The following is an 18281-nucleotide window of genomic DNA, read 5'->3' as shown; positions in this document are numbered from 1 at the left end:
GATGGTGAGAGAAGTGTTAATTCGGAGCCCAGAACAGTCTGCACAATGACACATGCATGAGTAAAGGTTAAATTGTGAATCAGTGTGCACTATTTAAAAGAAAGATTTAAAACTTCACCCATACAAGACATATATTTCTTGACAGCTGAAAGCTGGAGTCTCACACACTGCAAGTGGATCTATGGACATGGTTTGCTGCATGTTTTCAATTAGGGTCATTTCTCATTTTGGTGACATTGTGTGGCCTCCAATGTCCCCTGATTTAAGCACTTGTGTCTTCTTTTTGTGGTGATACATAAAATCGTGTGTGTATTCTCACAAACCCTGTACATTGACTGATTTGGGGAGGCAATCACGCAAGAAGAGAAAGGACCTAATTATGAAAGTTTGGAGTGTGCTTACACTGCTCTTCAGCACTAGCCTGAAACCTGCTTTTCAGAAAGTAAACACTACCTGCCATATATCTTTCATTCATAACATGCATTTCAAATGACATGTGATTACAAAGGTGCTGTAGTAAATTCACTTTTATGTTACAAACTAGGTGTGTACCACTCATTTCAGGAATGTCCAATTCCTGTTGGTCACCTGGTATTTTAATGATACTCTGTGACTAATTTACATTAATTTGCATACTATGGGGTATGTATACATACATCTACACACAATAACAGATTAAATAAAATATAAATCATTGGAAGGAAAGGGGTGAGAAGGGAGGAGGAGGGCTACGGGGATTGAAGGAGGGAGAGAGCAAGAGGGAGTGGCACAGGGAGAGTGGATAGAGGGAGGGAGGAGGGGGGGGGGGAGAGAGAGAATACAGAAATTATTATAACAAATATAAAGTCAAAATATGACGAAAAAATTTTCGTTTGTATAGGAAATATTTATCTAGGAAATGTACTAATCCTAGAAAAGTAAAAAACACAGTGTAAAAGAAATAATTCTGCATTAATTTGAGTTCATTACTATAGAAACAATTTTTATTATGTAACAACATTTTAAGAACTTAAGTGTTCCTTTGTAAGTATATTCAACATACAAAAGCATTGTTACAGAAACTTGCTTCCTGAAAGTAAGTATACCAACATTTTCTGTGATTAAAAAAATAGATCAGAATGATATGAAAGATAAATATAACAGCTGAAGGTGTACATAAATGTTTGACTAATTCTTAAGCTTGTGAAAATTAATGTTAATCAGTTCAGTAACCCCAGATATACCCGTTGATGAGATAAACTAAATGAAACATCATAAATAAAATTTCTGAATGTCCAGATGAAGAGCACAGTGAATTGGAACAACTGTTTGGAGACGCGAAGCATGAACTCATTTTCACTTGAATTTCAGGTATAGCTCAATGGGCTGAGATGCACACAGAAAATATTACTGTAGGTATAATGTTTGTTTCCTTTCATCTATTGTGTAATAAATATTTAAGTTATATCTTATAATAAATTATCATTGTCACTATTGATTTACATAATTTTAACAGAGAGATTAAATAAATGCCTGGTCATACTGATAACAACCATCATTTAGAAATTATGTTTTTATTAGCTGATGTATGTAGAGTAACATACTCATCAAAATTATGACTGAAGAGACAGCAGAAAAACAAAAGAAAATGACCCATACATACTTTTAGGCCACATAAATATCAAAATTGTTGGTCTGAAATCTATAAACACTTGTAAAATCGCAGTAGAAGTTTCTACATTGACCCTCTTATTAAAATGAGAGTGTAATTTAGGTCTCATATACCAAAATAAATATTCTCACTACAATATGATCCAAGGGTCCATAATAACTTTTTGATATATTTTATTCGTCCAGGCAAAGGGTTTACATGGGAAACTTTGTAGAAGTTCTGAAAATTTCCTCATTTATATATTTGTATATTTGGTGTGCTGATTAGAACTTAAACTTTGTTATCTCAATTTCTGGAAACAAATACAAAAAAATCACAAAAATTTCAATTTTTCTGACATATTACTCAAACCACACAATACACAGTTTCACAGCCACTATATGCTTCCTTGGCAATTTTTATTTAATCAGCATTAGGCCATAGTCTGACGTGTGCTCCTGTGCCAAATGTTTTGTTCCCTAATGCCATATGAAGGCTTCAAAAGTTGTTTACAAATCAGACTAGGTTCTGGGCAGAGAGAGAAGAGCAACAGGGTAGTGCATTTTTCCAATTAGTTTTCATTACACTTAAGGAAACCAAGGAGATAGAAAATGATGGTCTCAATGCTTCAGTCTTTGCTGATGACGTAGCTACTTGGTGAGAAACAGAATTAGAGATAGAGGAAAGATTAGATGCCTAGAACTCCAAGTTTATAGAGTTTAAGTTGACAGTAAACAAGAGAAAAACCGTAGGAATGGTTATGAGCACGACATCTGGCCTGGGCAACCTGATGCCAGAAGGAGAAAAAATTAAATGTGTGGAAGCTTTCAATTACCTGGGAAGTACAATATCAACTGCCAAACTAGAAGTACAGAACAGACTAAGAAAGGGACCTAAATTTTTTCATGTGCAGAATCTAGTGTGGGACAGGGGAGTTCCTGTGAGAGCCAAACAAACTATCTTCCAAATGTATCTCCTGCCAATTATGACATACAGCCTGGAGTGCTGTGCAGTCAACAAGCCAGATTTGAGCAAATCACAAGAGTGCTAAATGAAGCTTCTGCAAACAGCCTTGTAGAGCACTAAAAGAGATGAACTTAGGAATGAATACAACAGAGGAGAGATGCAAATGGATCTGTCAGTGACTGAGATACTGTGACTGGATGGCTCAAGTGGATTAGACATGTGAAGGATGAATGATAATTGCCTGCCAAAATAATATTGTATAGAAATGTGCAAGGGAAAAGACCAACAGGACAACGCAGAAAAAGATGGCCCGATCAGATTGAGTAAGATCTGAAGACTAGACGAAAAAGCTAGGAACAATATCAAGGCAAGTAACATATTAATATAGAGCAAAATGGAGGCAAATTATTCATAAACACCCGATCCAAGCTCACCAGGAGGATACAGAGGTGGTGGTGATGATGCAAGTCTCAGATAGTATTTTAAAACTCAAACAAGCTCATCAAGCTGAACTATTTATGCACATACACAAACGTCAGGTTGTGATATCAGCAGACTGATTCCTGTATACACACAGAGACACGCAAACATGTTACAGGCCACATAATGCTAAAGTCCACAACTTGTATAATTTCATCTTTCTTCTTTTCTGTCACAGTTGTTTATGTATGTTTGAATTTCTATAGCCTCTCTGTGCATCCTAGCATGTTGCTTTTGTGCTCTTTAACCTCAATACCAGTGCTCCTTTTAGTATTTCCCTTGCATATTTGACCACAAGGGCAAGGTACCATACTTCTGCTGTAGCCAATGGTGGGCATAGTTCCTTCTCAGTGCTCATGTACTGGCACACATTTTGTGATAGTTTTAATACTGTCAGTAAAATGTCTTTTTAACAGCCTGCAAATTTGAAATGTGGCAGTTTTTAGGGAGAGAAGGAAAACTTCCTCTTAACTTGGTTCTTTCTCTCTAGAAGCTGCAGATCATTTAGGATGTAGTACCTTCTTTATCTCATAACTTTGCATTTTTCAAGTAACATCATTACATAAAAAAATTAACTGAGACTACTTGACTCATAACTTTATACTTAATTTTTTTTTTGTCCACTGCACCATTCAGCAGTCTTGGTATATGGAAATTACAGTACTTAGTAGTCAGTGATTAGTCACAGTGTTGCAAAATAAGTTACTATTTACATTGCCTTTGTTGTTCATGGACTAAGTCTTCTTTCGCTGATTGATTTACTTCTCTATGCACTATCAAAATATTTTTTTTTAAACTGCTATAAGGCAAAGAGGTATTAGAAGACATTGTAGGGATAACATACAATAGAATGCATACACAGAATATACCAATAATATTATTTATTATGTACAGATGAAGGACAAAATTAAATGAGCTAACTATTTAATTTAAAGTAGTTTTTGTCTTTTAATTGTGTTCAATCCAAGAAGCCTGGAGTCTTCTTCCTCAACATCCTCTGCTGACATGATAGGCATAAACAGTGTCAAGCAGATGCTTTGGGCCACTACCTTCCATTAGAAAACCCATTGTTCCCCTGAAAGACAGTCAGACCTCCCCTCTGTTCTCACAACAGATGAGCACGCTCTCTAATTCTATGGTCTGAGTGATCTGCCCTACCTTTTCAACCTTCCTTACCATATATTTCTCTCTGAAGAAGAACTAGTGAATTGAGAAGATGAGATAGTTTTATGTATGTGTGTCTACCGACGATACAAAAAATTTCACCTCCAGGGGGGACATACTGGCCAGCAATTCTGTCTTATAATTTTATAGTTTTCTTAAATGAAGTTTCCTTTTTTACATGACACTGAACCATACATGTTAGGCAAAACACACAGTGGTTAAATACCATGGACAAAGGGGAAACAGGATCAAAATCCTGTCCTTTCTTTCTGTGGCTCACATAAAATCATTTCACACAAATGCAGAATACAGCTTACTTCTTCAAATCTTCTTTAACATGCTGCAGTGGTGGATTAATAAGTTTCAATTAAAAAGAAATCCCAAGATAACCTCCAATGAGCACAATACAATTTGTCCAGAAGCTTTAATTTATTTTCCTAGAGTTTAAGTTTCTTTCTATCTCTTCATAATACTACCTTGTAGCACAAATAATTTTCTTGTTTGACAGAAAAAAGTCCTTTGCTTTAAGGTGTTTTTAATGTCAGGTAACAGAAAAACATTAATTGAATCAGGTATGAAGAATAAGGATGGTGAGCTATTTTGATACCTAGGAGCTGTCTTATGGAATTTTCTACTAGGACAATGCAGCTGTTATTCAGCAAATTTTGCACAGGCTTCTTTAAATACCTTGTAATTATTACACTTATTAATCAGTAGATTTTACTTACTGGTGCTTTTCACCATAAATAATAATCAGTTTCAGTTGAACAGTTATTTATACACTCATATTAAAAGGAACAAGGCTAAGTTTCCTGTAGTCTTTATCTCCTTAGCGGGTTCACAACAGGATATCTTATTTTGGTACATATATCTTCCAACAAACGTCCATCAGTCATAAAGCAAGAACTTGGGAGTTTCTACACATCCAAGTTGCTAGGTCATAAATAAAGTGGTACATTTGTTTGCTGAATATCTCAGCACATGAGCTACAAACAACAGATGAAGCATGAACAGCAGAAAAACTGTACCCAAGAGATTCTACACCACACAGAACATCTCAGTCATCTGTAACTGTTAATAGGCAAATGAATATTTGGATATAAGATAATGTAAAATGGAATAAATACATTGATCAAATAAATGCTAATATAAGTACAGGCTGCTATGTCTTGGTACAAACTCTACTGAAAACAATACACAATTCTGTAAATCCATGACATATTATTTGCTGTGTCACTATTTTTCTCTATAAAGGAATACCTACAACAGAAAATGTGCCGGTTGTGATAAAACACAACACTTAATTGCCCAGTGCAACAAATCTTATAAAAATTGTTGTAATGTACTTAAACCATTGTCTGCCAATGTAAATATTAACATATTTGGCTAATATCTGTAGTACACTATATATCAAAGCACATGGATCAAACAAATAAAATTTTTGTACAGGTGAGTCATGCACAAAACTAATGGGGGCTTACCCAATTTCTTTGGCAAGGTGAGACATGTTGCAGAATACTATCCAAGCAATGCATACTATTTTAAATAAGCATTCCAAACAAAGTCCAGTTCATGCACCATCAGAGTTCGCCCAATAACTGTCAGAGTCTGCAAGGTAAATACCACAACCAAATCAATATGCTGGTCCTAGCACACTTCATTGATCACGTTACAACTGACTAATCCTGGCCATAGGCCAACTTATACACAGGAGTCATGTAGTTTTGTCAGAAGGTGCTCCTGATGGCAACTGCCATCTGGGTAGTGGCAACATGACAGACAACAGTAATGTTGCAGAAGCTATCTGTTTCCATAGTGATGCCAGATAGTGACTCTACATCATTTCCCCACCCCCTGTCTCTCTTGTGAGAAAAACATAGGTGGTGCATGGTCTGGAGGAGCTGCCACTGGGAGGGATGGCAGATCAATATCTGTGGGTGTCACTACATAATGGGGCTGAATAAGGCTTGATGGAAGTTGCATGAGTCTCCCCAGAATCTCATAGTCCACAGAAGTCTATGGGTGAAGATCATGGTGTACACGATGGGCCCACGGCAGACAGAGAACATCCCAAGGATCCCAGTTGGGTAGCATCCATAACTCATGGGCCCCACTGCGGGCACAAGCCAGAAGTAAGAGGCATCAATGATGACACAGGCCCATGGGACAGGTGCAACGCATCTGAGTGAGTGGTGAGAGAGTGGCGATAAAGCAACTCCACTGGGTTGTGGCAATCAGTTAAGGTGGCTCCTTAAGTCGCTAGAAAACAGTAGAAGAATTTAGGTATGGTGTCGAACATCATTTCCTTGTGGGTGGTAACTACAACATAAAGTTCTGCTTGTTCAAGTCTGTTGTCCAAGAGGTCTGTTGTCCAAGAGGCTGAACTCCAAACATGTCAAGGGCAGTAGCATGATAGAACACTTGCTGCCGGTGTCTGGAACAAGAGTTCAAGGTTATGGAGATGGTCCTTTGAAATTGTGTCTGTAACCAAGAGACAACCAAGGATTCAGCACAGTTTGGAATACTTGTAGTATCTGATCATATGATCAGCTACTGATAGTATGCTCTAGTGTGGAAGGGACAGATATAATCATAGAGCCCACAAACAATAGGGATTAATATATCTTGATTGGCCAGTGTGCCCAGTTCATTTTTAAGGGGAATCCGTAGAGCTAGGGGCACCAGCTGAGCTTAAAAAAGTGTGGTGCAGCATTGTCTTATGTGATGTGGGCTTCAAGATTATTCACCTTCCCTAATCCTTGCAAGAAAATTTGTAGGTATCCATCAGAGACAGTCTTCAGAGCAACACAGGGCCTTTCAGATTGCATGGCATGTACTGTTTCATGAAATCCTACAGTGTGAAAAGACCCTATACTGAAAACATTATCCACCCTGGGATGATCTAAAATAAGAAAATTTACAGGACAAGTGACTTGGGTGACTTGGCTGTGAGCAAAACTTGAAGTTTTCCTAACAAGCACACATGATGGCATCCATGGGCATAAAGGTTTAACCTGGTAGCCTGCAAGGGCACAGGGGCATCAGTGTCATGTAGCAACTTCACTGAGTGTATAAATCCATCTAAGCATATTTGCTGTGATCCATTCTGAGGAGTATGCACTTCGATAGGTTTACCCCCAGTTGGTTCACTTCCACAAGTTGGCACATATTTTCATTGGAACTGCTATAAGAAACCTCTTGCAAGTGTCCCTTTATGCTGCACCTGTGGCATGTTGTGCATCGAAAGGGGTGTACTCTGCGTGAATAACAAAGGAACCAATGTTTACAGGAACTGAGAGGGTCCATTGCTACTAGTGTAGTTGTTTACGGGGTTGCCTGGGCCATGGTGCAGGTGAGGGCTCTCCTGCACTTGGCATGATGTCCTGCACTATCGGTGTCCGAGAGCTGACTGCAACGAAGTCTTCTTCTATTATAAACAAACTTTTGGTTGTGTGGGCAGTTTCATAGCCTTGAATTATTTGCATTGCTTCCATCAGAGAAGGACCTGATTTCCTTAATGCAAATTTCTCACTTCCAAATAAGGAGAAAGATGCACAATACTGTCCCTGATTAGAGTGTACTTGGAATTCTGCCCAAACAAACATTTAAATTGCAATTTCTACTTAATCCCTGCAAGTTGGTGGACCAGACTATGGATATTGATTGGGGCCATTTTTCTGCTGCCAAAACCTCTAACCTGGGTGCAATACCATTTTTCTTTATTAAAAAACGTTCTTGAAATAGGGAAAATATTATTGGCAATTCAAGTTCTGCCAGATTTCTTAACAGCTCTAATTTCTGTATTAGATGATATATTTCAGGATTTCCTGATAAGAGCATGATGTTTTCTCTTTCCACATTGGAAATCTGGCAAGCCATAAAATAAAACTGTAGTCATCGGCAGTAGCATCCTACTTTTCACTTTGTTCATGATGCAGAGGTTACACCTGTTACGTGAACTATTGCTTGCACTGCTTGTAATACTGCTGCAATTTTCATATGATAATCCGGCTCAGTTTGCATTAGAAGCAGCTGTAGTTCCTCAATAGCTGAGAAAACAATTCTCACCATTTAAAAAAAAAAAAGTTCGAAGACCGATTTACAGGTCTCACAGGTTCCAAATCATCACCACTTTTAGAAAGATGAGATCTATTATGGAAAACTTTCCAAACAGAGAAAGCTTTTTTAAGTAATCATTCCAAACAGAGTTCTACCAAAACCCACCAGAGCCCATAATGTAAATAACAGAAACCAAACCAATATGCCAGTCATCACACACTTAACCGATTGCATTACAGCTGGCTTAGATTGGCCCGGAGCCAGTTTACATACAGGAGTTTGACGTGATGCCATCAGAGTGCACTTCCAACGACAAGCACCATTTGAGTAGTGGCACCATCACAGTTGAAAATTTTGTCATCTCAGCTACTCAGTTCCCACAGTGATGTAGAGTGGCAACACTACAACAATAGTGAGGCTATCAGCACCCTTACACACATTAACAGAAACAAATGTGGATAAAATTATGAAAATAGTTGTTGTACAGTGAGGGAGAAACCTATAAAATGACACTTATGTACTCACTCTTACCTCGCTCACTTCAACCTACACCACCACCCTATCTCAAACACCTTAAGAAAATAGAAAAAGGTTGAAAAGTGCTATACCTAGGATTAAAACAGATATAAAACAACAGAGGAGTTAAAAGAAAGGCACAGGGAAATGTGACTGGCTGACCACTTGAAAAAATGTGGGTGAGCCATTCACACTGTAACATATTAAAATCTCTTCACCAAAATTTTTGGAAACAAATTGGACAAATCACAAAACCTTAAAACTCTCACCACATTAATTTGAAAGTTAGTTTAACTAGAGGGCAGATCTGTCAACAAATCTGCTGCTACCCACTGGACAGAAAATAAAATATGGTCTAGTAAAATGTGACACACAGAGATCTGCATGACTCAAGCACCAAACATTGGATGGTCCCCTCACTGTAGCAAGAAGCCGTGCATCATAGGACTGTGGCTCACACAAAGATGGGTAAGAAGAACATCGTCCAGTCTGTGCGGCTGGGAAGCAGTACACCACAGCTGCATTTTGGGCTTAACTAGTGGAGCTCGTTGTCTGTTACTTCCAGTCACTCATGTTACCATCAATGCATGCCTCTGTACCTCAACAGTGAGACGATAGCATGCAAGTGGATGACACACAGAACTAACCAAGGAATGTGACACACCTCCTTGGCTGCTACATTTGCCCTTTCATTCCCTGGAACACCCATGTACCCTGGCACCCAGCAAGATGCCTCCTTTCTGAGCCTTTGTAGCTGGAGGAGGGTTTTCTGGATATGTCAGACTACTTTATCAACTGGATACAGTGTTGCAGAGACTGAAGGCCATTCACGGAGTCAGAACAGACAAGGAATTTAGCAGGTATGGCACATCTCATTTGCTCCAGCATCCTTAAGATTGTGATAGTTCAGCACTGAATACAATGAGTTCCAGAGGAAACCAAATCTTGAGGACACAATCTGGAAAAACAACAGAGCAACCAATGAAGTCCCCCTGTTTAGACCTGTCCATGTATACAGCTATGTAATCTCAGGGTGTTCCACATACCCAGTTCAGTTAAATAAAAAAATATGGTTAGAATGGCTGAAATTAACACATACACAGATTGTAAAATCAGTCTCTTCAGCCCACTCCTCCAGCCTCTCTACTGTAATTTGCAACTGACAGGTTGTTGGTGCAATACAGGAGGAGGAACAGAAAATTGCAAAATAATCCACAAATAAGTGTGCATTGCACAGGACTTCTTACTGTAGACATGATACTGTCACAGCTATGGCAAAGAGGGTAACACTTACAACTCTGCCCTAAGGAACACCATTCTCCTGTTTGAAACTTTTCAACATAGTATCATGAACTCAGTACCATAAAAAGTACTTTGATGAGAGGGACCAAATGGAAATGGAGAGATGGCCATGGAAGCTCCATTGGTGGAGCTGCCCTAGAATACTGTGTTGCCAAGTAGTATCAGACACCTTACTGATATCAAAAAATATACCTATTCAATGCTGCTGACACAGGTAAGCCTACTGAATAGTCACCTCTAGGAGGCAGACAATGGGTAACTATTCACTCCAAGGTCTTTCTTACGCAGCTCATGAAGGAAATGCTCCAGTAACTACTGCCAACAGTTACAGGACTCCAAATTGTTAGACCTGAAGTCCAACTCACCCATTTCCATGGTGGCACGGTCGTGATGGAACACTGAATCCTGGCTGACAGTGGCTGTGGTCAACACAAAATGCTCTGCCATTGTCTGTGTGATGATGTTCTGTAAGACCCATTAGAGCCTCAGAGTAAATTGCATCATGTGGAGGTAACTGTAGTGAACAAACTGTTATCCTGCGATGTATAAGAATTGCAACTGAAACCACTTACAGGTCAGCAGCTAGAGGGAGAGGAGCAGAGAAATGGTGTGTTATTGAGAAACACAGCAAGTCCTCCCTCAGACCTATCTACAGTCGGGTCATCCCTGCCATAGAGTGTACAGTGCCATAGGACTGGTGCACCAAATGCTTCAACATTTGTTTCCTGGAAACACATTATGGTGTTGACATTACCAGTCTGTTTACTTCCTGACTCCATCAGTGGTGGCCACTTCACTTTTGATTTTTTGCCTTTGAAGCCATAACCATGGCCGTGGTTGTGGCAGCACTGTATGGTGTACTAGACTGAATCTTTGGAGGGGTAGGGAGCTCTGCTAAGTCAGTAACCTTGGCCTTTCTTATGGTTCTGGGAGGGAGGGAAAAGGCATTGAAATAACTGCAACAGCACAAGTGCATTGACAGACACAGGCAATTGTGCTGAGACCACCAATCTTCACTTGTGTTGCAGCTTCAGATTTATGCACCAGCTGTTTAAGAACTGAGGCAAAAGAAAAAGCGAACACTGGGAACAGCATAGCTTTATACATTTTTTGGCTTCACTATGCGATATGCTGCTTCATAGTCTTAAGTTGCATCTTCCCTCCTTCCAGATATACACAGCAGTCCCAACTCCAGAGATGGTGAGCTCCAGATAAATACGAACACTTCAGCAGAGATGAACAAGCCGTACTACCCAAGAGTAGTATGTCCTAAGTGCTGGCATTTGAAACAGCACACTGGGTTGGGGACATAAGGCCGTATGCTTATGAGAAGGAAACATAGTTTAACATGCTCAGGAAGTTACGTGCCATTAAATGTCAGGATAAAGGAATCACATTTTACAAGATCCCCTTACATCCTCTTTACAATGTTTTGCACATTGACTATACCATCTAGAGCCCCACTCATCTTTTAGTTCCTCCTTAGGAATGTCCACCAGATCCCTGCAAGACACAACACCTTTGCTGCAATTCAAGGTGACATGCAGCTCAGTTTTGAGGGTGTGTTCCCTCAGGCACTAAACTTTAACTTGTTGGGAACTGGAAGTTTCTACCAGCAGTGACCCATTGTGCTATCACTTAATTGATTTTACATTGCCAACAATGCCCTCTAAGCCCTTTTGAATATAGAAAAGTGAAAATTTTACAAAGCTGCTCTCTTTCCTTTTCACTGTAAAAAATACGTTCTGATGACCACCATGCATTCTGTTACTAGACCCAAAATTTTGGAATTAACTACCATGTGAGGAAAAGTAGCTACATGAAACGTCATTTGATTGTGTGTTGCCCCCACAGGTCATATTGAACTTCAGAACTGCCATGGACATTCATTACTCTCTGTACTTTTTTATTTTTAGCAGAAATGTATAACTATTTAACATTTATTATTAAAGCTAATTTAAAGTATTGTGTTGTATAAGCACCAATTTTTTTCAGGATGTGAACTGAGTAACACTCATAGGTTCACATACCCCATACTGATCAAAAGCTATGGTTTGTAGCAATATTATGAAAAGGAAAGTTGATACTCACCATATAGCAGAGATGCTGAGTCACAGATAGGCACAACAAAAAGACTGTTACAGTATGGGGAGCACACAAGGACAATGTGGAGAAAGAATAGGGCAGCTACGTGCAGGTGGGCAGGGGGAGATGTTGGGGGAGGGGGGGGGGGGAGTAGTGGAAAAGGAGAGAAGTGAAAAGACTGGGTGCATAAGTGGAATGAGAGCTGTGTAGTGCTGGAGTGGATGGTTGAGAAAGATGACTAATGAATGTTGAGGCCAGGAGGGTTACAGCAACATAGGATATATTGCAGGGAGAGTTCCCACCTGTGCAATTCAGAAAAGCTGGTGTTGGTGGGAAGTATCCTTATGGCACAGGCTGTTAAGCAGTCACTGAAATGGAGGATCTTGTGTTGGGCAGCGTGCTCAGCAACAAGGTGATCCACTTGTTTCTTGGTGACAGTTTGTTGGTGGCCATTCATGGGGACAGACAGCGTGTTGGTTGTCATGCCCACATAGAATGCTGCACAGTGGTTGCAGCTTAGCTTGTAGATTACATGACTGGTTTCACAGGTAGCCCTGCCTTTGATGGGATAGGTGATGTTTGTGACCAGACTGGAGGAGGTGGTGGTGGGAGGATGTATGGGACAGGTCTTGCATCTAGGCCTATTACAGGGATATGAGCCATGAGGTAAAGAATTGGGAGCCGGGGTTGTATAGGAATGGAAGAGTACTTGGTGTAGGTTTGGTGTGTGACAGAATACCACTGTGGGAGGGGGAAGGATAGTGGGCAGGACATTTCTCATTACAGGGCATGACAAGAGGTAACCAAAATCCTTGTGGAAAATGTAATTCAGTAGCTCCAGTCCTGAGTGGTACTGAATTACGAGGGGAATGCTCCTCTGTGGCCAGACAGTGAGACTTAGGGAGGTTGTGGGAGACAGGAAAGATAGGACACAGCACCTTTTTTTTTTTTTTTTTTTTTAAAGACTGTCTGTGAAGGCCTCAGTGAGACCATCAGTATATTTCAACAGCGACCACTTGTCACTGCAAATGTGGACCATGTGGGGCTAGGCTGTATGTAAGGGACTTCTTGGTAAGGAATGGATGGCAGCTGTCGAAGCAGTTAGTAGGTTTGATATGGATAAAGGTACTGATCTAGCCATCTTTGAGGTGGAGGTCAACATCTATGAACTTGGTTTGGTGGGTTGAGAAGGACCTGGTGAAGCAAAGGGGGAAGAACCTATTGAGGTTCTGGAGGAATGTGGATAGTGTGTCCTCACCCTTGATCCAGATTGCAAAGATATCATCAATGAATCTGAACCAGGTGAGGGGTTCAGGATTCTGCGTGTTTAGGAAGCCAGAGGCTGTAGCCATATGTGTGTGAGTGTGTTTATTTTCAACACAGGCCTTTTTGGCCAAAAGCTTACATTGTGAAAGTCTTTTTGTTGTGCCTATCTGTGACTCAGCACCTCCGCTATATGGTAAGCAGCAGCTTTCCTTTTCATAATATTGTTTCATTCCATCCTGGATTTCCCATTGTATGAAAAGCTATAGTTTAAATTATGATAGGAGTAACAAAGTTTGGTGAAAGTACTCCACAGACATGTTCAAGTTCGAAAACATTCTTGTTACATAATATATTTCTGAACAGACACACACAACCCAAGACTTCACTGCACTACTCGAGAGCCAGTCGAACATGCACCTATCAATCAGTGCAGATATCACTGCAAACTTCATGTGCCCTGATGACACAGTTGGAATCTAAGGCTGACCCACCATTTTTCTGTCTAAAGAAGAATTTTCAGCAGAAAGCAGCTATTGGCTCATTAAGGATATTTTGAAGGATCACTTACTGTTGAGTACTTTACAAAAATGTAAAAGTTCTTCCAGATATTGCATTATGTTTACAAAAGTCAATCATCAAGGCCACATTGTATTTGTTTCTTGAAAAGTGAAGAACATCCTCACCCACACCTGAGGTTTTGTGGAAGTCCTACCACACCTTTTGTTCATGCTGCTGCAGAGACCAGCTCTGAATTAATAGAGTGCTTCATTACTTTTAGCCAAGACAAGCCACTAATCTCTATAAAAGATGCGAGACAGATCTTTTGTGGTAGTGTAGGGAAAATAAAAAGTATTTATCCCTCAGAAGTGTGCAGTCAGAATATTGTGTTAAATTGATAAAGGAACATTTTGGAGTAGTGTCTTCAGGGACATATGGATCCCTATATGTGTGTGTGTCAATACTTGTACTGCCTAATGGTAAACATGATTCATAACAAAGAGTGAATTAAAGGGAAACTGTGCAATTTACTACCATAATATTAAAAGTAAAACTTTTCATATATACTTTGAATTCCTATCTAGAGTTCAGAATAGAGCTTTATATTCTGGTGTAAAAGTTTATGATAGGTTGCTGATACACTTCAGATAGGGAATTGAAAACCCCCTTACGGTCAGAAACAAAGTAAAAGGGACCTCATTAGCCATTCCTATAATTTATTAGAACATATGGAGGTCAAAATGCCTCAAAAATGTAAAAAGAAATTATATGTAACATATTATATCTAAATGTTGCATAATCAAAATACCTGACTTGTCTTCATGAAAGCCCTCTTCAGGATGGTGTATTCAGATTTGCATATGTCCGGTATCATTCCACTCAGTCTAGTTTGGACACTGCTGTCAAAAATTCTAAATCTTTGTAGCTTCTTCCTGTCGACAGGAACCCCAATGCCATTATCAGCCTTCTATCTAGTGAAATTACTCTGGTACAGGTATTTTGGTGTATTTTATGAGGAGTTATGAGTGTCAATGAATATTTGCAACATAAGTTGCAAAGTAAATTAATACCTTATGTGAATACTGCCTTATTTAAGAAGCCACTATCTTGACCATTTAGATTGTTATTTCTGCCTCTGACTTTTGTCAAAATTTCTTAAAGCTAGTTGTGAACATAAATCACAGCAGAATTTCCTGCATTATGTTAGTGTCAGAAACTGAAACAAGCACTGGATAATTGGTGGATGATCCCCTGTGTTGATATGGTGTTTTACTATGGGCCATTTGGTATGCCTTTTGCACCTGAAAATTAGTGCAAAAAGCTAACACTCGCTGATGACGTTCCTTGGTCAGGCCAGATTCTATTGGCAGTCTTCAGAGTAGCATCCTCTTCTGCATTGTTTGTGGTGGTAGTGGAGGTGCCCTTCCAAAAGTGTTTAGGCTGTTCCTATGCACATACCTTTAGGGATTCATAGCTCCCCTTTACCACTCACACTGTCTACAATTGTCGTTGACATGTAGATTTATTTTGTGAGCCTGAACAGCTTTCTGCAAATAGACAAGTTTCACCATTTAACTACACATCTAGATCTAAACTGATGATTGGGACTCATCTCATCAATGACTGCAGGGTAAAAAGTTCTTCAACAACAAACAATTCTTGTTAGAATAGCTTAATCAGTCTGGAGCTCCACGCTTCCATAGTCTGTGACTTTGTGATGTCTGCATGAAATCTCATCTGAAAATAATACTACAACTACATTCTATAGAAACTACAAATTTGAAGGCTGTGTTCTGTAATTGATAGTTGTTTTTTGCAATACATGTTCCTCAGCTGGACATATGAGGACTGCCCAAAAGTAATGCATCACATTTTTTTCCCTCAGTCAAAAACAATGCTACAAAAAACATTACGGGTATATTACTTGAAGTCTCTTGAGTGAGTGCGTAAAATTTCCATCACTTCTGACAGATAGTGTAGCTGCAGCACTGTTTCAAAATGGTATCTGTAGATGATGTACATTACAAGCCACATGCTGTCATTGAATTTCTCACTGTAGAGAAAGAAACTGTGGGGAATATTCACAAACGCTTGTGCAAAGTCTATGGAGCATCTGCTGTTGACAGAAGTACAGTCAGTCACTGGGCACGGAGGGTGAGGTCATCAGAAGGCAGTTCTGCGGGGCTTCCACTTGTTTGGGCCATTAAAGGATGCCATTCATGGAAGGCATTTGGAGGATGATGAGGAGGTGATTCACACTCTCTGGCATGCCACCAGGACAAGGATTGGTACCGACAGGGCATACGTGCCCTTGTTTCATGCTGGAGGAAGGCCATAGGACTGGGTGGAGATTACATGGAGTATGTAGATAAAACACTATTCTTTTGTGTGTGTAACTGTCATTATATTCAATAAAGAATTGTTGAAGAAAAAAATGCACTGCATTACTTTCTGGGCAACCTTCATATTTCCCATTTGCAACTTTCAGCACAAACAATTTTCTTTCATGGAATATCGTCTTCTTTACGTGATGACAATAAGCATCTGACATTACTGAGTATAAAGACAAAGTTGACTAGCACCTAGACAGGTTGGCCATCAACAGTGATATCATTGAGATTTCCTGACAATTTGGTGACTGTTGTACATGGAGGATTTCATCTGTGGCAGCCTCATCTCCACAGATGATCACCTCGTTTAGTTTTCCTAAATTCAGCAGCTAAACAAGCATCTGTTACCTCTTTCTGGTGATTTTCAACAGCTACAGCAGGTCTGGGGAGTGACCTTGTCCATAGTAAGGCAATTTGTCTGACAGGTCAATTACAATCCTCCACAGTTAACTGCCATGAATAAGACTGTCATGACAGTTGATGTCTGGCAGTATATTAGTTGTTGAACACCAATCTTCTTTCTCTACACTAGCTCACAGCATATCCACAGTGAAAACATACTGACGTGTTGCCCTCCATTCTCCAAATATTGGTTCATCTGTGGGGTATTACAGTCGGTGGAGGAGTTGCTTGTATCTGCATTGATCTGATGCCAGGTGGTAGTTTGACAGATGAGGCATAAGTCCGAGTTGGCCAAGTCCATTCTTACTGGTGTGTTCAATTAGAGGCAGAGATCGGTGCTAAATAACAATACATCTCTCTTGCAATGTTCTCTAGTACCTTCTGACATGGGGGTCAACATTCATGGCTATCTCTTGATCACTCTGTCCAACAGCTCTGGATGCCTTAAGCTGCTGTACCTCTTCTCTTAAGCCCAGCTTACATGATGAAACTGGGTTGCATGCAACTACACCAACAACCACTGGGCATACATGGTGCAGGTTTGCACAACCCTTTAGTGAAATTAAACACTTTTGGCTTGTTCCAACTTTTGCAAGACTAGTTGCCTGAGTCTTAAGGTTAGCTGTATTGGTGGAGTGTAACCAAACTGAAATACAAGTGGGGAATGGAAATTGTTTGCTTTTCACATATCTTTGCTATGCATAGGTGTTACTACACTTGAGTGTGTCGTATGTGATCTGAACATGGATGGACTGACAATATCTGAGCTGTAGAGCAACATTCATACAATTAGAAGTACATATACATATGAACTAAGAAAAATACAGGCATGCAAAATATCTGGCTTTGCAGCAGCCCACTTCCACAAAACAACAATTTCATGGTTTGAGTTGGTCGATATCTGGAAAGCTGAATTCTTTATTCAATATTCATTTACTTAAAAGTCACAACAGTGCTTCCCACGCAGAAATCATAGTACATATGATTAAATTTTGAAATGTTGCCATGGCACTTCAAGTAAAATTTTGCAAACATTCTCTCCTTAATGTGAGCTGCTTCAAATAATTATTGCAGCTTTGTATTTATCTTTACTCTTGTTCATAACTGGTAAATTCCATAATCAACAAGCCCCCGGTATATTAGCTATGGTTGTGCATATTTTTGGGAAGCTGTTTTTCTCTGATGTTTATGAAACATACATATAGCTCTGACAATATTGGCAACTATTTCCAGGCTTAGCAGTGTTCGCTTTACATACAAGTGAAATTTGGAATGCAAATTCCAAATGCATTTTCTACAACATGGTGAGCTATATTTTTACACTGAAACTCAATGGATCAAGCTCTGAAAAACACTTAATACAAATGCTTCATCATAAACTAAAATCGCACATTCTAACAGGGTGAGTTCTGCACTTTACATTGCACACAATTTGATTTGTAATATCGGTTATGGTGATAATGCTTCATGTATAATAATATTTTTCTTCATTACTGTTGCTGGCATCTTTTCTTAATCCAGCC

Source organism: Schistocerca cancellata, chromosome 1 (assembly GCF_023864275.1).
Source record: "Schistocerca cancellata isolate TAMUIC-IGC-003103 chromosome 1, iqSchCanc2.1, whole genome shotgun sequence".
NCBI lineage: Eukaryota > Metazoa > Arthropoda > Insecta > Orthoptera > Acrididae > Schistocerca > Schistocerca cancellata.
The sequence above is the reverse complement of the archived record's forward strand: the minus strand, read 5'-3'. Positions refer to the sequence as shown.